This window comes from Colias philodice, chromosome 5 (assembly GCF_061535455.1).
Source record: "Colias philodice isolate Cphi_HAF_F1 chromosome 5, ilColPhil1 Martin Lab GWU primary, whole genome shotgun sequence".
Classification (NCBI taxonomy): Eukaryota; Metazoa; Arthropoda; class Insecta; order Lepidoptera; family Pieridae; genus Colias; species Colias philodice.
Window position 1 is genome coordinate 6,798,001 of NC_143090.1, and position 21,314 is coordinate 6,819,314.

Sequence of the window (21,314 nt, forward strand, 5' to 3'; positions counted from 1 at the left end):
TTGTGGAAAAAATTATTTGCGACTTAAACATTTATTAAGTCAAAGTACATTATTCTAGATGTACGATTGAATCGTCATAAATAAGACTTAGGCACCATATCCCGCCAGTTCGAAAAGCAGTTTCATTAATGTAAAAGTTAAAACCTATATTATCTATATTCTATATAATATATAAAAAATGAAAACCGTTTTGCGTTGTCAGGGAAACACGCTTGAACGGGTGGACCGATTTTGATAATTCTTTTTTATTAGATTCCTTGAAGTACGAGGATGGTTCCTATGTAGAGAAAACAAAAATATTATACCACGGGCGAAGCCGGGGCGGACCGCTAGTTATTAATAAACAACACATTTGTAACTTTAAACTGCTAAAATTTTCTAATAAAACATAACATAAAAATGAGAACAAATTTGTCAAGAAAACCCTTCTCAATATTCAGCCCATAAAATCAATTCTAATGTTGTAAATTCGCAAGTACCCTTTTCTGTGTTGTTTGTTACCTTTCGGTAAACTGATTTTCTGAAAGGTAGATAGCTTTCACTTTATAGTATAGAATATAGATCATCTGAAAGGTCTCAAGGAAACCTGAACAAAATCTATAAATCAACTGTTATACCAGTTTCATAAGAAATATTTAACAACCCAAAAATAACAAATATATCTAATATTTTTTTTTATTTAAGTGAAATTAAATAAATAAGAAAAGGGAAAGAAAAGAAAAAAGCTTGAACTTTTCCTGAACAAATGAATAAGATCGAAAAACTCAGCGTCGTGAGATACCTACAACTAATTACTGTTACATGAGTCTTGTAATCATTATAATATAATATTATATTTGAAAGCAACCTTATCTTTCGACCCTTGATCCAATTGTAATGTTGTATGTAATGAGAAATTATAATTATTTATGAAAATTATGATTCTTTTACAATATACAATAATTTCTAAAATTAGAACATTTCATCTAACTCTCCGATTCTTTAATAAATATGTGTGTAATTTATTTGTTTTATTGCCTTCAGTTACAATACTTCATAGATTTAAGTAAAGCTGCAATTCTTATTCGTAGTTTAGATTATGATGCTAAATTGAAGATATATTTCAATGAAATGGCGGTGGATATGACGCTTTAATGTTTTTTTAATTAACTATTTCTATCCGCTAAACTTCCGGACCAATAAATATAAATCTCTATACATAAATCTAGAAGGACTCCTTATTAAATTTAACCATGCAGTATATCCTAAATGAAATTGAACTGTCTGTCTTTGAGTACCTATAAATGTATTTTTAATGATTACAAAACTAGAATAAATAATTGAAATATTTAAATGTCTATATTTTTGCTGAATTCTAAAACATGCAAACAGCCAAGTCTCTACAGTCTTTCCAGTGAAAGATTTTAGAGAATTATTAAACTTGTACTTATTGTGTTAAAAATTAATGCTATTTTAGGATACCTTTAAACATCAGTTCAATCGGAATAATACCATCGTCCCTCAACCAAAATGTATAATTTCTCCTCTCGTTCTTACATAGTAGAACAACTATTATCTTCTTTGTTACCTAGCAATTCTAAATTCCCATTACAATCGGCTAGCTCTGAGGCTTTTAATACATTCACAAGTTGCTGTTGAACGTAAATCGGCTTTCGATGTTACTTTATCGCTTCCAATTCCATTTCATTTTGTTTGATACATTATTGAAGTAGACGTAGTTCAATAACGTTAAACTAGGAAACCAATTTATTGTCATATAAGATTACCATTAATTCGCCAGGTATTTTAAAGCAAGCACATAAATTTCCGCTACAAAGTTTAAGATTGAGCTTAAAACCCCGAAAGATTATTTGAATAACTTTTAACTTAAATTTCACACTGAGTGGCTGTTATACTAAAACATAATTACGTTAAACTTATTAATTCAAGTGTACTTATACTTGATATTGCTGTTTCGCTCGTCTAAACAACGCTATATTTGGCGAGGTTTTATTAAAAAAGCAAGTTTGTTCCAATTAGAGCAGCCTCGGGCGTCGCACAGTCAGACGTCGAAGGATATTAAACAATTTTTGTTCGCATTCCGGTTAAACAAATCTAAATCCGTTTCCTTCGCATCTTGTCGGCGTTTATTTGAATTTTCCTTTCCGAGTCGCATCGCTTCAAACGGATCCGTACGCCACACCGCACAATCGTATTGCTTTTTCATATGATAGCGTTCGAATATAATAAATCTTTTGTCGGTTATAATAACATGGATTAAGGATTATTTTCTGGTGTTAAATTTCAGCGAATTATTATATGTATAGTGTCGTTCGATGAATTGATTATTTTTTGAGAATGAAATGGACTTACAGTTATTCTAGAATTTTTAGAAGTCATTGAACCTGTATACAGGTATGTAATATTTTATAGATACTCCTCTTTAAGACGGGTTTAAATAAACAATTACCAAGCAATTTACTAAACTAATAAACAATTACCAAGCAAACTACTAAATGCAATTAAAAGAATCATCCATTCACCTGTCGGATATTCGGGATAAAATCTATAGTCTAGTTGAAACGAATTTGAAACATACTTTTCAATAGAGCACTGCCATTATACGCTGTGAGTAAATCTTGACCTGAATCGTATTGGTTTTATTTCGGCTGTTATTGTGGTCGTTAGGATTTATTTGAATTTCACTAGAAGTGCCGACTGCCTGACGAGAAGCAAATACCCTTTGTGTCGTTACTTTGTACCTAGCCGCATATTTCGTTTGATTTTCCATTGTTGTATTAAACTCCTATGTGTACAGGTTAGTTTTATGAAAACTACCAAGCTCGTACATTCTTACATTTTAAATTGCCTGTAAAATGTTGGGTACCTTTTTATTAAAACTTTTATAAAAAAAGCACGTCTCTTTATCTTGTTTTTTAGCTAGTCAATTTTGTAAAGGCTCTAATTTAAACTTCAAAATTATGATATTGTATCATGTACTGAAAAATGTGCTTTGATTTTATGATATTTTTTTTATTGTTAATTTTTTTAAGAAAGAAAAATTAGATTTGTTTTAGTCTGGGTCTATACATAATTTCGAACGCATTTGATTTTACATTCAATTACGAAAACGTTATAATATAATAGGGTAGACCCTAGTACCCTAGGACACTATCAAGGCAAGGCCTATTATATAATGTTATAGGTCTTGTGGACAGCCTAGGAACAAATCCCTTTCATATGTTAAGTGCTTAGTCTGACCTGGCTACTTTGTCAGTGGTCGGCCATAATCTAGGCGATCATGTAAACAGGAGTGTCAATTCCTATACGATAAACTAACACGTGTAGTTGTCGCTTTGATGAACTAAATAAAAGTTGGAATAAATCGCGCAATGTAGGTACGTTGTTACAGTTGAAACACGTTTTCCGTTACAACGCGTTTTACGTAGTAAGAACTAGGTGTAACTATATATTTTCTAGTTGCCTAGTTCTAACTAGGGAATAACGATATGAGTCATATATTTTCCATATTGATTAATTTTGATCATAATAATGAATATTATAATATACTGTCTACATAGTTTTTATTATAAGGAATATAAAAGGTTAGCGAGGAGCAAAGAGTTTGATCGCGAGCGTGCCACAGTAGCTTTCAGGTAGAACCAGAATCGACCTAAGAATCAAAAGAAAACAATTACTTTAATTTTAAGACGTTTTATCAGACTAACTATAACCTATATAAGTTATGTTCCCATTGATATAATTTGCTAAGAAATTAATGTTACGCCAAATGTTCGGTTTGTGGATTTGTTTGGCGAACAATAACAATATTGATCTCGATTAATGCTTAGTGCGCTTGCTGGACTGCACAGTTTCCTAATTTTAATTAAATGATTCAATTCATGAATTGAGCAGAGCTAATAGTAAGTGGTAGGCTAATGATTATGAAAATAAATGTAGTATGTTAATTATATTCTTTAAAAATTATCTTAATTGGATAAAATCATGGTCATTCTCACAAATAACTAAAAAAAAGTCGAAACTGGGGAAAGTTTTTTTCTTTAATTTGTACTCTAATAAGAAATGTTAAATTTTGTCTTTGACATAGAGTATGAAAGCAGTAGTTTGAAAAGAGTGTGGTATGAAGGAATCAGAAGGAATTTATCTGACGTCACACATGTATTTTATGCCAATAAATATTTAAGGGCCCTTTACGGTTACGTGGTTATTTTTCATAAACTTTCTTTTGAAATGATGTTTTTTTCCCTAAAAACTATTTATCTACCCACGTAAACCAGGATCTTATTAAACTTACTCAAGCTATTTTCCTTAAAAAGTACACGTAATAGAAATTCCGCTCAAGTTGAGTCTAAGATCGAGATCTTAAATAGTGTGGAAGCATTTATTGACTACGAAATCTCAAAGTATTAGTAATGATCACTTCTTAAAGGGTTTGTATAAAAATTATATTTCAAAGTAACATTAATGCGGACGTCGGAGGCGTCGGCCAAGGATCTTTATTTGTTTGAAACGCCTTTGTGAAAAGAAAAATATCGATACATAGAAATATCAACTAGGATTTCTCGCTTGAAGTAACAAATCGCTTCCTTTGTGAGCGTTCCCGCAGGGCCTACGCTTTTAATTCGACTCTGGCTAACGCAATATCAGAATGATTGATGAGAGGCCAGTCTATCCTGACCATAGCTTTGTGCACATATTTAATACACTGTGTGAGTTGAGGGTAAATGACCGAGAAGAAATCGTATGCAGAAAAATGCTAACAAGAGGTTATGTAAATATTGCTGCGGGGTGAGTCAGCTTTGATATTTCAGCTCTATATTTTATGCTTAAAATTAATTGCTTTTGTGTTGGCGATTGTACATTGAAATATTATAACATGCTATTTTTAATATTGTGTTATTATTTAAATAATGTTATTACTCGATAATTATGTACATTCATCGTTGTGTACAGTCATTGTACAGTCAACATATTGACAATGATTAAATAAACAGAATAGAATTTGTATTTGGTGTCTAAACAATTTCCAGTTGTGACGAATTCGAACCACTGCATACAAAAGTTGACCAAATTGTTTGTTTAATATCCTTGGCAAATCATTCACAGAGCACTACCACAATTCCCATACAAAAACAACGCAATAGAGTATTTTTTAAACAAAACGTATTCTGAAAATCGCGAATAGTTCATATCAAAAAAGCAGCGCGCCCATTAAAAAGCCGTTCCAGTAAATAGAAAAATAACACCGACGTGGCTTGGACAGACTGTGTATTTTCGGTAAAAAATATATATGTATAAATAAACCGGTGTGTCACGCAATATCGTGATGATAGATGTGCGCCAATAGCGGCTCAGAACATTTGCATTCAGAACTGATATGCACTCGGATGATGAATACAAAAAGATTCGCCATCTGATATGATCGAAAAATGTGCAACTGCATAAACGAGCAATAAAACACGGCTTCGATTAGTTGTATAGATTTACCTTCCATTATAACAACGTTGTCAATTTTGTAGCGTATGTAAAAGTTTTTTTTTACAAAATAACTAAAAATTGTTAGCTGTTTTTATTTGCTGCATGCGCAAACTTGACAAAACAGTGTGAGCCAATCTTTATTACTTTTGGTATAGGATTCTGAGTCTGAAAATAAACTTTGCTTTGTATTAATTTGTTTCTACGTGAACAGTACTCTGAAGACAGAACGTATAAGAACACTCGAAGTAAATTAACAACAATCAGAAAACCTCCTTTTCCAAACTTTTCAAAACAGCAAGCGTATTCCAACGCAACTTGTTATACCGTATACGGTTCACTATTTCAAACAGCATTCTACACGGTCCATTGAGAAAAAACCACAGCGCCCGCCAGCAAATAAGCCAAGAAAGGGAAAAGTCGACAATGTACATAGAGTAAATGAAACGAGACAATGCGTCAGAATACAATTGCAGTGAAAAGACGCGGTCCGTATGTCCCAGTTCCAAACGCGAATGGTTCTGTCGCAGGTGCACAATACATCGGCAACAATGCACCGTCTATTGCCAACACCGCGATTGCACATCACTTGACGTGAGTGCTGAATTCTCATCGCAGATGACGACTCCTAATTGTTCCCAGCGACGTTCTAGAATGTCATGGAATGAAGGATTAGGTTAGGGCTAGTTTTGCTGCTTGCTTATTTTGTACTGCGCTTGAAGCGTACACAATACATTCATTGTACGATTCATCATAATTTAAACGTAGGGTTGGGTACGTGACGTTTATTATAGCACTTGCAGTATGTTCTATTTTGTAATAACTGTTTGTAAATTTATTTTATATTTTTCTTATAAAAGTCTTATTAACAAAGTATTTTACTTATATTCCTTAACATTAACAATGTGGTTATCATGTTATGGCTTGCATATTACACACAGTAACAGGATATAATGTTGTTTAGAGCTAATTCAATATTACTATCTTGTAACAACGAGAGATGTGTCTCTAGAGTAAATGTCATGCGTCAGTGTGCTAGACGTTTCCTAACGTGGGAAATGCGAAAATGAGCTTTTGTCGGTAACGTTGCTTTGCGAATATTAAACATTTACACGATTACTAGTTTAAAACGTTTACTTTGTTACTGAATATTTGATGAGTGTTACTTAATAAGTGCATTATACAAAAACTAAAGAAATCTAGGTATACGTTATAATTGCGTTTAAATTATGGATAATTAAAAGAAACTTTTTTTATTATAAAGCTGACTCTGAATATGTCGAGTCTATCTAAAAGAAATTACAGGAAAATCAACCGATAACTTTATGGACGACAACAACTTTAAAAATTAGGACGCATTTTTGCGAAATCTTTTAGTTTAGTTTTCCGAGAAAACCAATAAAATTTTCGAAATGAATATAATGCGTATAAAAAGACATTGTTAGAGTGGCTTAGAAATAACTTAAATCTTCCATTCACGGTTGGAAAGCTGTCGTGATTATTTTGTAAATAATGGTTCTACAATCGCCTTACGAGCCAATATAAATAAATGATAAACGATCGTTTGTATGTTTTGATTGTATGCAAATATAATCTTCTGAATGCTAATAGCGCAGAGGGTGGTGGCAACTTGAAAATCAATCAAGGCGATAACCAAACTTGTTACTGTGAGTTCAATAAATACGGGGTCTTCGGGTGTTGCATAAATAGGGTTAAATTGGACTCCTCCAAATCTCGCCACATACTGACGTTGGCGACGATGTCCTTCGGGACGGGCGGCGGGAGGCGGGGGATAAAGTTAGAAACTTCAGAGTTTGCATTGTTGGCCCCGACCACTATGACCGGACCGAATTCACATTGGAATTAAATTGGACATGATGTTTGTGCTATGCGCAAAATTAAATTGCCCAAATTTGAGTCCACGATTCAGCAGTTGCAATTTAAAACTTTCATTGAGTCGAACTTTTGAAATTCATTTAGATATTTTCCACTCAGTCCGATCGCAGTACCGGAGGCCTGAAAAGCTTTTTGTTCTGATATAAAACGTTTTTGACATTTGACAGCATTCTCTTTTTTACATGTATAGATTGTCTAATCTAAAAATGAACGCCCCTCCACTGTGTTTACGCTCACATTCAAAGTACGTGTATAGACGCAATACACACAAATTGGTCTGCCTCATTGGTCGTTCAGTCCTCCAGTCCAATCCATGCCCGAACGACAGGACCAGTTGGCCAACTAGTGCATAAATGACGCGATGCACGACAGAACGGACGTGTCATTCCGTACATAGCGCGCTCTCCCCGCCATACAATGCTAGGCACCTGAACTGATCGCCCGATTAGTTGACAAATCAGTGCGCGAGTGTCAAAGTTTGCAGTAGAATTGACGCGCGCACACATTAGTGGTTCAATAATTATTTGTCCTCACACATTGAAACAATTAAGTTTAGTGGAGGGGCGTTCATTTTTAGATTAGACAATCTCTACCTTTGTAACGTTAAAATTAGCTCAAATATTAGTATGCAATGTTAAAAATATATTTATCTTATATATAAAAATGAATAGCAAAATGTGTTGGTAAGCGCATAACTCGAGAACGGCTGAACCGATTTCGATAATTCTTTTTTTATTATATTCCTTGAAGGACGAGGATGGTTCTTATGTAGAGAAAACGTAAATATGTACCACGGGCGAAGCCGGGGCGGACCGCTAGTGTTAAATAAATTTAAAATGATGATATTTTTTATCAGAGTGCAAAGTGAAGTTATCGAACTAAAAATAAATAACGCGTTATCTTACCCGACCTACTATGAAAAGATATAATTTCAACAATATTTTAATATACATTAAAATTATAAGTATATCCAACTCTCACTTGCGATAGCTAACAGGGTAGGTAAGCTTTTAATTGTTTAAACATAAGTAAATTCAAAATTACATACCTTATCTTATATTACTACTCTCAGGTGTATAAAATATTAAACCGCATTACGTGGTCATTTATAAACCTTATTAGGTTTATAGTTAACTTTACGTAATAGTGTAAGGTATGGTTTCTGCAGATGTAAAGCGGGTCGGATTTAATTTACATTTATTAATCATTTATCAGCGCAGCAATATTCAAAGAGCTACTGGAAATAAGGTGCATTATGGGAACGCTCCAATAAGTAAGTTTACGTGTTCCTCCGATAGGAAAATATACGAGCTGAATTTATTAAATGAAGAGAATTTTCCACAAAGGTTTTTCAAGACCAGTAAATAAAAGGACAATATATTTCCGAGTCCACTTTCCATGGCTCAAGTGGAAGATTTTTAAATTAACTTTAAGTTCTCTTAATAGACGATACATGCAAATTCTTGGATAGTTTTAAAAAGTTTATCTTCTTTAAGGAACAGGTGGCTACAATTTTTAAACTGTTCGCCTACAATTTTAGATTGCGCTCCGCCAAGACGAACTTTATCTAACAGCTGATTGCGACGCTTTCTTTCGAAAAGTATCGTTAGATCTTTCTTTAGTTTTCTTATTATCTCGCAGCGCAACTTATATCTTACTGGATACAACTCAACTTTGAAATACCTCGCTTGGTTTATTTAATTTCAATTCAATAAATAACAACATCGTAACGAAATAAATCGGATTTGTCTTTGTACAATTTAGCTTTGAATAACATTGCAATTGTCCCAAATATCTTCAAGAAGTTGAATTTTGTTTTAACAATCTTACTTAATTGCAATTATAATAGAACGAGAGGACAGTATTGTTCAAAATCCCGATAGTTAGTCTGTTGACTCGTAAATTAAAGCGTCACGTTGTTTGCACGTATAAACCAAAATTGTAATCTGAATACTCTCGGTTAAATTAGATATAGGTACATTGCTGGTACAGAGCTGGTGGAACAACAAGCGTGTACTCTTTTGTTTCTTGGACAAAAGCATTCCTGCTTATGCTGTTACTCAAATGCAATGGTTGCAAATGACATTTTTGTTAGCGACTGTTTTCAACTGTCACGCTTTACTGTTTAAATGACAACGTTAACTTATGGAATAAAATAAAGTGTATATTATTCTGTAGCAACTATTTAAAATAGAATTCCTTTGGTCAGATGCATGACTGTTTGTTATATTAAAAGTAGCGTAATGTTATGTGTGAAGGAGCAATTAAAATAGGTCAGGACTCAGGAGCCATAGGTATAACTGTCCAGAGCGTCATGGATTCTACATTATTATTAATTTGAAATAATATGTTAACACAAATCAATTTTTATATCAGATTGTGTTATTAAGTAAAGTAACAAAACACATAAAAATAATTTCAATCGAGAATCCCTTTTATTTAATATGTTATTTCGTTTAAATTCTTTTCTTTTACTAGCCCGCGTTCGCGGCTTTGCCCGGATTTACCAGTAATATTAAAATATAGCGGAATGTAATCTAAATTAATATAGTAAAGCTGAAGAGTTTGTTTATTTGTTTGAACGCGCTAATGTCAGGAACTACTGATACGATTTGAAAAATTTTTCGGTGTTAGATAGCCCTCTTATTGAGGAAGGTTATAGGCTATATATCATCACGCTCAGACCAACAGGAGCGGAGCAATGTGGGTGAAACCGCGCGGCATAGCTAGTACTATATAAAGATGTAGGTTACTCAAGGTAAAACACTTTTTTTAAGCAATCGAAAAGTTCAAGAGCTGACAACAAACCAACTGTAACATATTATTTTCTCTATACGTATATAATATAATTAGTATTGATAACTTAACTCGCAACATAGTAACTTATGCAAACCAATTTTCGTTTCAACTTTTGTTTCACTTCTACGACACGTATTTTCAGATTTTCTGTTTCGTAGTGTTAAAGTTATAATGGAAGAAACATACAAACCAATAGAATAAGGTTTTATTTTTATGTTTTTGAGTACCTACATGTCGTTCTAAATTTTCATGTTTAATTTTTTACGATTTGATTGATAGATAATTGATAAAAAATCATTGATAGTTGTAGTAGGGGATGAAAGTTAATGTTTGGTAAAAACCGCGGCACACAATTATTATAATAAAATACTTACAAAAAATTAATATTGCATGCACGCCACACAACGCGAAGCTTGTGGGTGTGTTCTACTTTCGAACATAAAATTAAAAAAAAAATTCGAACGTAAAATAAAAAATTCAATGTACTTAATATCGATATGATATCATTTCCACATTCTTTACATACCTATAAAGAATATTGATTTCGAAAATAAGGATTTAAAAAAAAATTAGTACTAAAATTAAAATTCATAATATTATTATGAAAACACTTTTTTATGAACAACAGGGAAGCGCTCTACCATGATAGCTTAGCCTGCTGGTAAGTGAAGATGGATGATACATGAACAATGAAGTACTTACATATTTTAAGCTTATCAAAAAAACCTTGTATCTAATTTTAAAACAGTAACTTCATGAATATTTAGAAACGTAAAATATGATTTTTAAATGAAATATGAAAAATTTAATTGCCTTTTCCTACGTCTCATCAAAGGCAGAATATTTATTGAATAAACTGTTTATTTTTCGAAGGAAAATTAAACATATTTCAAATGTTTTTTTAGTTAATTCGAAAAAAATGTTTATTTAGTAAAATTCTGCGTAGGTAGATCAGGGCAATCGATGAAGTGTGTAATCGAAATATCAGCTTTTTGTTTTAGAAAAGTTCGAATTTTTTACACTAATTGTATTTTTTTTTACAAAAACCTTAAAAATTATAAAAAAAATACAAACTTTTACCAAAAACGAAATGTATAATTAGCTCTGTGCCACTACGATTCTTCACACTTCATCTATATTTTTCATAATCATGAAATCATGCGCACGCGTCTTTTAATTTTATACGATGAGAATATTGAATTATATTAACACATACAACATTATAGGTAAGTACACAAAATGACAATTGGTTATTAAAACAAATTAAGCTTTTCCCGAGTCCCTCTACTAGCTTAATTAGACAGTCATTAACAAAGAGAAGAAGTTTTTCCGTTGCATATAAAAAAGATAACTGATCGGTTTCAAATGTTTTAAGTACAGGTTTATCTAAAATTTTGTATATTTTGTAACTCAAGACAGTTATTTTTTTGCGAAGTGCATTATAATATTCGGTCTGAAGGCATAGTCTAATATTATTTTATTTTCAGTTATCAACAGCTTCAGTCATTAAAAGAAAAATAATTTAAGGGTTATAGAGATACAAAAAAATAAAATCTATAAAATATAGAGCGACTGATATATAGATACTATAGAGCTAGATTTCCTCCCCGTTAACAAAAAAAAAGATACTATAGAGCGAAAGATAATGATCACGGTAGATATTAAACAATAATCTTCATCAAATACGCTAAAACATCCAATATCTGGTAAAACCGAATTTAATAAAAAGTTTTATGTTATTTTTCATTCAATAATTTAGTTTCATTCAAAAATACGTCCTTTTTGTGAAAGAAATTTGAAATTCAAGTAAGCATTTAAAATATAACAAGGTCGTTTAGAGCTTTATTCAAAATATTCTGAACAATTCCATAGCGCTACAAGTGGCTTTCATTAAACCGTTTCGAATAACCTAATTATTTTATTTGCTTAATATTAAGTATAAATGGGCAATAAGCGAAAGTGCAGCTGTTAAGAAATACATCGTCAATAACGCAAAAAGAAAATACATTTATCTAATTAATAAATTATTAATACCTAATATATTTGTATAATATTCTGTCCCAATAACCAAACACAGATATAAATTATATATAACTGTTGTAACAAATCAATCGTTGGATCACTTTATGTTATGTAAAATATTTTATTGGTCGTAAGAAAATTACGTTCCCCCCAAAGAAAAATGGTAGCTAATAATTTTTTTGATTATTTGATAAATTCACACTTATTTAAAACGATTGTAATAAAAAAAGCTATAAAGATATATGAAAAGCCTTTCAATTCCTCCATTCCTTAAAATATCAATTGCTGTTTTTTTCTTAATCTCTAAAAGTTTCAATAATTAAACTTACTGTTCCAACAATAGAAGCCAAAATCACAACACGATCATAAGAAAATTAATCGTCTTTAGTGATATACACGGTATCATTTTATCACAGCAGTCTAAAAAGTGTAAATCGAGTTAAAATTCATTCATTTTCCGCATCATTAGCAATCAACCACGTGGGGATAAGCGCGGGAAATCGGAAAAACGGCGCCAAAATGAGTCTCCCGCGAGACCACCATCCCTCCCTGAATCCCAGATTACACTGACAACTGTCACCGGCCGCTGGCCCGGCGTTTCGCTTGCTTTCACTACAAACGCTTTTCCTTTGCCCTATCTTGCTTACGCGAAATGTACAGAGTACTTACACATACAAAAACACCTACGAACTTCGAACGATGTCGCACATAAATGTCACGTCTATGTGTGCTATTGTATGTGTTTTGTGTAAGACGCATCCCAGACAGTTTCTCTTGATGCACACAAAAATTTTCACATTCATATCAATGAATATTGTAGTCGAATAAAATAAGGTTGGTTTTCCATTGTAGTTACTTTCAACTTAAGTTCGTTCAGAGATACCATAACATCTTAAATGCGCATGTCCGTTTCTATCTTTTGTCAGATGGAACTAAGAAAACTATTGCTATCCTTATTCTTTAAAGTTCCGATATAAGTGTTTAAAAAGTAATATAGAATAGTGGATTGCAGCTTTTCCACCATAAACATTGTATTCCAGGAAAGCTGCTTTAATAATCGCTGAAGAACATAAGGATCTAAAATCGCATTTCGTACCTATTAACAATATAATGGGAAATTATTACATTATTTTTCTATTTTTAAGTACGTTACAAGATCTATGTTATGAATAGTAAAAATTGATAAATCGTTTTATTATTTCTTAAATTATCAAATGGTAACGTGTTCATACCTACCTATACTTTCAAATTTTAATCTTATATTTCTTTGCCTTACTTTGTGTATCAAAATATATTCTAACCCTTCCATAAACTTAAAAGTATTCACGTAGCGTATACTATTATCCCATGATGCAAAATTTTACGCTCATCCTTCTTACAACATTTACGTGATGAAATAAGAAATTGTTTCAAAGTGCTTTTGACTACGTTATGATCAAAGATATATAAAATAATACATGATTGGGCTTACCTGTGAGCCTCGCTTCCCTTCGATAACGGGAACCAGGTGTGAATTATGCTGATGAAAGAAATATATTTTGCACACTTTCAAAGGACTACGTAAACCAATGGATAGACAAATTGCAAAGCGCTCCAATTATTTATTATCTGTTTCAAGTTCCAATGAACAAGCGACATAAATTCTTTAATTTGTTATCATTAAAATAAAATGAAACAATTCAAACGGATAATGAAGGATTTAACTAAGTGGAAATTTAAACTTCATTCTCCTTTCTGAAAAATCTTTATGATCTTTTATTGAAAGGATTTTATTTAAGGGTTCAAAGTAAATACGAGGTACCTTTTTACACAAATTTCGCAGAATGTCAAAACGATTCTAATTGCGATTCGCGACATTTAATGTATCGATGTTTTTTTGGAAGATTCTACGGTTTTATTGTCATTAGTTTACTAAGTTATTTTGATATTATATTCGTTTAGATTGAAGCTGCAATATAAAATGTGTAGATGTTGTACATGTTAGTGAACCACAGTCGAACATTCGAGTGGTGTAGCGTCACAAGTCTATCATAAAAACTTTTAAATTTTCCTGTTGCAAAAATCCGAACCATAGCCTGTAATAATATTTTCTACCAAGAGTATAAAAATGCAATATTATTACGTTTTAAATACAATCTAGGAGTCTTACTTTTACAGTAGTTTTTCCGTACTCAAACAAATCTTTTATTTTATATTTCAAATAAAAGCTTGTTTATTTCATAGATTTTAGCGTATAAATTAAATAGAAAAATAACAATGAAAAGAGAACTAGAATTTTTCCACGAAAATTGGATGACTCCCTAGAATATCATACAGTAGATCGCTTCACTCAAGAAACAGGCATCAACAATCAGACAGCTGAAACAAAAGAAAGTTGCCCGAGAAATAATTCACTTACGTAGAAATGATATTAAGCAAGATAAGAGTATGGTGAAGCACTTTTCGGAACCGTTTATACAAAGCTATGAATAACAATTTAGCAAAGAGCCGGGAGCGCAAACACTTGAGCGTAGAAGTTTGTTTTCAAGTGCCTAAACTCACGAACAATAGCCTAACGTGGAGCGAAATCGGTATAACAGAGTCCTCAATATGTATTGTATTATCCTTAAGAATAAACAATGTAAGGAATTATTCCTCGCATTAATGAAGACTTGCCGGGACTAATTGGCTATTGCACTCTGTTTTATGTTAGTGACGTAACGTTTGAAGATATTTAATTGAAATAAATTTGTGTTTTATATGGTTGTTTTATTTATAAAAGCATGTTATTACGTTTTATGAATAGCTAGCTATGCCTTTGTGCGATTTCATGCACTTATTCATAAAATTTTGTATGAAATAGCGTGGTAATCATCTAGTGAGCCACGAAAATGAGCTTTGAGTGCCTACGTACATCTAATGTATATTAACACCATTTTAATTTATTGATTTACATGGGAAAATATAACATATTATATAGTTACATAACAATCAAAAAATTCCTAGTGGTAAAAAAACACATTTAGTGATATAAAACAGAGGTTAAAAATAAAATAATTTATAAATAAACAAGGTAAAATATTAATAATTAATTTATGATTAATATAAAATTATATGAGCTTATCAAAACGAAAATACTTTAACTTTTGGATAAGCTCAATAAGTAATATTATATTAACGTTAAACGATTTATATTGATATAAGCGAAGCCTCAGGCAAGAGGAAGTTCTACCGTGGTGTCAGTGGAAAACTTGCAAAAGTCCCACCGCTTCAAAAAGAGTTATGAAAACATCAACTTTTGGGGTCTCTGCAAAAAAACCGCTTGAAAAAGTTTGCCTTCAACAAGCTATTATAAGTAAAAACTCAACGCAAATCATAAGAAAGTAACTTTTATATTTTACGTTATGGAATAGGATACAGCGAAATAAGTTGATATAGGGGATAAAAACGAGGATAAGATAATTATATAATGTTTATCGAGTAATAAATTGCAATTTTCCTCGATAAAAAAGTTTTAATAAACGTGCGGATCTCAATAACTCAACCCATTCTATTATTCAATTAAACAACGCTTTTCTTCCCGTTCATTGCAACTTCGTTACTTTTAAACTTAAGCTAATTATATTTAAGTAGTTATGAAATTATTTACTTTGCTTTCACTTCTTAGTAAAATTAATATAACTCAAATTATAGAGAAGTCTGATGATTATATTTTATACTCTTTATACGTTCTATAATTTTGTCAATTTTAGGCTAAAAACGAACACTTCAGATAAAGTGACTACCTAATAGATAATAATATAAGCAACTCACTATGTCTGTGTTATATTTTGCACCTGATCTCTCTCCGCTCGTATCGGATTTCCAACCCTTAATATATATGAGAGTAGGGGATAAAGAGTGCATCTAATTTCGCAGTTCTTAACAATGTACTACAGTATCATATATCTTCTAGTCTGTTCAGATTAGCCGTTGTAACCGAAATTCGGTCAGGAAGGCATTATTAATAGCTAAGGATATCTATCCTCGTATACGATTCTATCTACGTGGTTTCAGCTAAGACTGGTAAGCCTTCTTAGACTAGTTTGGAATCTGACCTATATTAGTGTTATTATATTTAATCAAATTAACAACTATAAAATATAATTAATCTCAACATTAGATTTTGAGTAATTATTCTTTGAAATAAATAATTTTACATGTATGAAAGTGTTTAAGCTCTACATTGGTTTATGGACAACTATGCAACGTTATGGCGATGAAAAACATATTTACACGTTACACTTAAAATGAAAGAAAATAAAAGGACATGTACGTATTACGTGATATTTTAAACTTAGTCAATAATAAATATCTAATTATCTACAACATCTTGCTCTTGTCAATAGTTCAATGGCATGTAAAAGGTTGCAGAAAATCTTTCGATCCGCATTCCATTATAATGCGATGAAACGTAGGAATAATTATATTATGATAACCATATTTATTTCATACGAACACTAGTTTATCGGTTCTTACATTATTTATTATGCCAGTACAGGACTGTGTTTCTAGTTATAGACTAGAGTAGATAATTTTTGAAACAAAAAAAATCGCAGTCGGATGAAACCCATTAGAAAAGGAGGGGAATATGATAAAAATGTAAGGAAAAATAAATTACGGTCAATCCAAGTTCGGGAAGCGGGAGGGGGGAGCTTTTAAGAGAAAAAAATGGTTTCTCTCGATTTCCGACAAAACTACAAGTCCTATAGAAAAAAGTTCAATGGCAAAGTTTTAGGTAATTAAAAGTTCTACAACTTTTGTATTCACAATTTTTTCACATAACCTAAAAATTTAGGTGAAAAATTCAAAAAACCAAGTTTTTGGTCTTTTATTTCTATCTACTTCAAAATTTATTTTTTTTCTACGAAATTTGGTGGAAACTTACTTTATTATGTCCCAAATACACTGTAATTTATTTGATTGAAAATATTTATTTTTTCGCCTTATTTTGAATGAATACCAAAAAAACAACCTAATTTTCAATCGAAAAGTCACCCGTCAAAATATCAGCTTTTTTCAAAAACTTGGGGTGCCTTTTATTCATTGAAATCTCTACTTTCATATGGTGTAAAAAAATAAACACCACCATAGTAAATGTTCTCAGGAAATGCATACAAACAGTCTGAAAATTAGCTTTTACTAAATCAGGCACACTTCTCGAACTACCTGAAATGTTTTTATCGACATCATTTTGCTTTTAAAAATGCTGTAAAATATTAAACTTAGAACAGATAATTATTTTTCTTTTGAAATATTACCGAAAAGCCGATACAAGAGAAGATATAGAGTTCAAGAAGCCAGGAGTTCAAGAAGCCATATTGCTCTACCAATCCAGCGATGTCATCAAGCCAAGCCTAATTAAGTGTAAAATATACCCTCATTTTCCCGCTGTGATTTTGATCTCAGCTTTATTAATAATAATAGAAGAGTTGCCTGTAAATATACGCGCAAACCGCGCTCAATGTCGCTCGAGTGTGTTTAATATGTGCTAGTAGCTCTTAACAGTTCGCTACAAATTTTACACTGTACAAAGAGCTTTTATTAACCTATTTTTCATACGCTGTTGGAAATACATTTAAAATGTTTGTGATGTAATCGTTCCAAGTTACTGTGACTGTTGCTGAATTTATTATTTATACATTTGTAATTTGCAGTCATGAAAATTGCATATTCCTCACACGCCTATAATTTTTTAGGGTGTAAATTGAATAAATTGTTTATATTTTCGCTTTGTATAACATAGATATATTTTTTAATACGCAACTTCACCTTTTCATATGGTCCTAAAATAAAACGGTAGGTACAGGATAGTTAAGTAGTCCGTAATTAATATTATTTACGAGAACTAGCTTTATCTTAGGGAATGCAATCCCGATCCCGCGGGATCCCGATCTCGCGAGATCTCGTGTAATTTTTCGGGATCAATCCCGACGCATCATATGACGAGATCCCGTTCGAGATTGACGGGATTGGGCGGCAAGGAAAAGTTAGTCTCTTCAATGAATAATCGTATCTCCGAGCGTCGCACAAAAGCAACTGCAGTGCTGACTGCTGATATATTTGAAAAATCCGAATAATTATCAAGAGGACTTGGAGCAAAGGAGAGGCAACGGGATTTTTCAATTACCAAGCAAGTATCTTATAAGAAAAGAAATAAAAAATATAATCACACGATTATATCGTAAAGAACTAAACCAAGCAGATATTAATACGGCAGTACTAATCGAAGATGACTTGCCTCTTTCAATGATTGCAGAAGATTTGAATTTACGTGCTGCACAAACTAATAAATCGCTTCAAGAGGAATTAGAAGAAACTCTGCGAGCTTCTAAAAGTTCTTTTGCACGTATATCCACGTCCACGAGCTTAGACAAATTAGAATCTACCTACCATTAAAAAAGAAATGGATTTGTTTGAGTGTGCATGAGTATGCAGTTTGCATATATGTAATTGCTTCGCCACGCTGTTGCCAACCAGCGTTGAGTCGGAGAGGGCATTCTCAGCAGCGGGGTACATTGCAACGGACATTAGATGCCGTTTAGCAGATGAAACTATTAATATCCTTTGTTTTTTAAGGAGTCATTTTCAAAATCACTCTTTTTCCTAATTCCCTTGAAATAAGCTTATTGTTTTGATTACCTAATTTACCTACGTTAATTTCCTTACAACCTGATTATAATTTAGTTGGTAAGATTAAAGAATAAAGGTTTTTATTTTCTTTCGAGTAATATGTTATTGCAGTTAACCTCACTATCACAATAAGTAGTTATTAGCTTTTTCAGTCATCTGAATTCAACATTTTTTTTTAAATTAGACGGGATCCCGAAAATTCCGGGATCCCGCGGGATTCATATTTCTAATCCCGCGGGATCCCGAATTTGCAATCTCGAGTCGGGATTGCATTCCCTACTTTATCTTAACGTTGTTAACAAATAACATATAAACGAGATATAAACTAGCGCACTACATAAAGACCATTATTTAGTAGAAATATAATTAGCGAGAAAGCACAGTAAAGTAAGAGTGAAGAGGGCTTTTATGGCCGTGTGTACCCTCTGGTATTATGAGGAGTTATTTGCGAGAAGCTCGTTAGTATGACATCCTCATATTGTAATGATATGCACCGAGATCCTCGTCTTATTAGCTTACAGGATTTGTTTTATTTAATACTGCTTGTAAGACGTAAGGAATATGAATGCAACCAAGAATGCAACTACCAGAGATAATTCCTTTCTCAAAAATATCACTGTCAAATTCATATCATGGATAGTGTGGATAATGTTTTGAATTCATTTTCGCTTGTACACAAAAAAACAAATTGTTATTGGAAATATCTTTTGCAATAGATTTATTGATTATCGCAATAATTATTTATTTTTTTACTCTCATCCAATTTGTTTTTATTTTATCTCTTTTATCTCTACGTTTGAAAATTAAAACCTTCACACAAATAAATTTTAACATTAAAGCAACTGCAGATAAATGCAAATTGAACAGATAAGAAAGATGAACTCCCAACTAATCGAGTCAGACGTAACCTGCATTTGTTTGCTCGTAGACTCCGAAATTCAATTTAAATATGATGGCGGGAACAAACATGGGGTCAGCAAAATTAAATGACGTACGCCATTTGTCGGGTTCCACGCGATTCTGCCACGGTAGCCGGCCAATTCGCAAATTAATTGCTTTCCAATACTATTTTTTGTAAAGCTCGATCTAAAGTAGGTATAATGGATGGATTAATAAATTATGGGCCTGAAATAAATTTGCAGTGTTTTTACAACCTTGCATTTTTATGGTAGTTTGCTTTATGGCTGCTCGTTTATAAGGATATGGGTGTGATACTTTTTGTGAGTGTTTTGTGCATTGCTTTACTAATATCATTTTTTTGATCCTATTCTCATTCCACCATACATTATTTATAATAAGATAATATACTATAAATTTTTTACTTAATATCTTTAAAAATAAAAAAAAGACGTGTGGCACTCGGGGACTGCCGCGGTAAAGCTATTGCATGCTATGCCTTCAAGCCACACCTCCGTGCCCGTCGGAGTGGGGAGTGTGAGGTTTTTTCGTTACGGAATTTCTGGATTCGGTCCCCGAGCTCAAGGCCCGCGATAGAAGCTATGCAATAGCAAAAATACTCCCCTGTTTGATTATGTTTTTCCATTTAATCAACGGCTTATAACTTTATGTCAAATAGTAAAATTTAAACAGTTTTAAACTTTATGTTAAAACTCGAATTTTCTTAGCCGTGCAGAAAACTTTGCCACGGGAATTTTAAACTCCAATAAAATTAGCATATAAGATTTGTTATTTGTAGGCTTGTGTCTGACAAATAATAGTGTTTAAAGAGAACTAAAACTGTAGAGTTGTAAAGAAATTCTTCTGCATCACTTCAATTTAGAATATTGTATGTAATGTTATCCGCACAGCTTACAAAATACAATTTTCTTGAGAAGCAAACTATTCCTTCGCCGCTTTAAAAATCTCCACTAACAAATCTTAAGATGAACGCTGTAAATCCGCTGTTAGCAGCTTTACAGTCACAATAAATATATTTCTTGACGGTATTTACACATTTTTCACATGAACTACGAAAAATATCGTTTTGAATTACGAGTTTGGAAGTAATATTTTAAATACTGTGACTCTTAATTTTATATTTCAAATGTGTTGTCTCTTGTAAATGATTAATCGAAGGAAAATAATTCTTGTTGCGATAAAAATAATAATTTGTAAGAACCAATTAAAGCCGTTATTTTAATATAATTTTCGAGAAAACAAGGTCGGTACAAAAATATCGCTATTCGAGACAATTGAAAGTAGCGTTCTGGCGTTGAAAGAACTATTTTATGATGTATTTTTATATTTCTTTCACAATGTTTTCTTTTCAGTGAAGATAAAAATACAAAGCCGTCTACATCATACCACCCTTTTATGTTTAACTGTCTTAAAAATCTTATGTAGAACATAAACTTGTACTTATAAAATTATATTTAAAATATTCTAAAATAAAATCTGTATCAGTTGAAACATTTAAATCGTTTAAAAGCACATAGGGGTAGCTAAGATCATACCATCACTGAAGCAAATAC

The 21,314-nt window shown here is 32.0% G+C and overlaps 1 protein-coding gene across 2 annotated transcripts in view; it reads right to left on the bottom strand.

Moving 5' to 3' along the window:
• Positions 1-21,314, bottom strand: part of LOC149488494 (lachesin-like) — a 110,891-nt gene that overhangs the window by 43,619 nt on the left and 45,958 nt on the right. The window contains exon 1 of one of the 2 annotated variants that reach the window (XM_089695671.1): positions 12,522-12,767. The exons of the other annotated variant lie outside the window; for it this stretch is intronic. The gene's annotated coding sequence lies outside the window, so the exon portion shown is untranslated. Of the gene's footprint in view, positions 1-12,521; positions 12,768-21,314 lie in introns of those variants that run through there. 2 annotated transcript variants of the gene reach the window in all.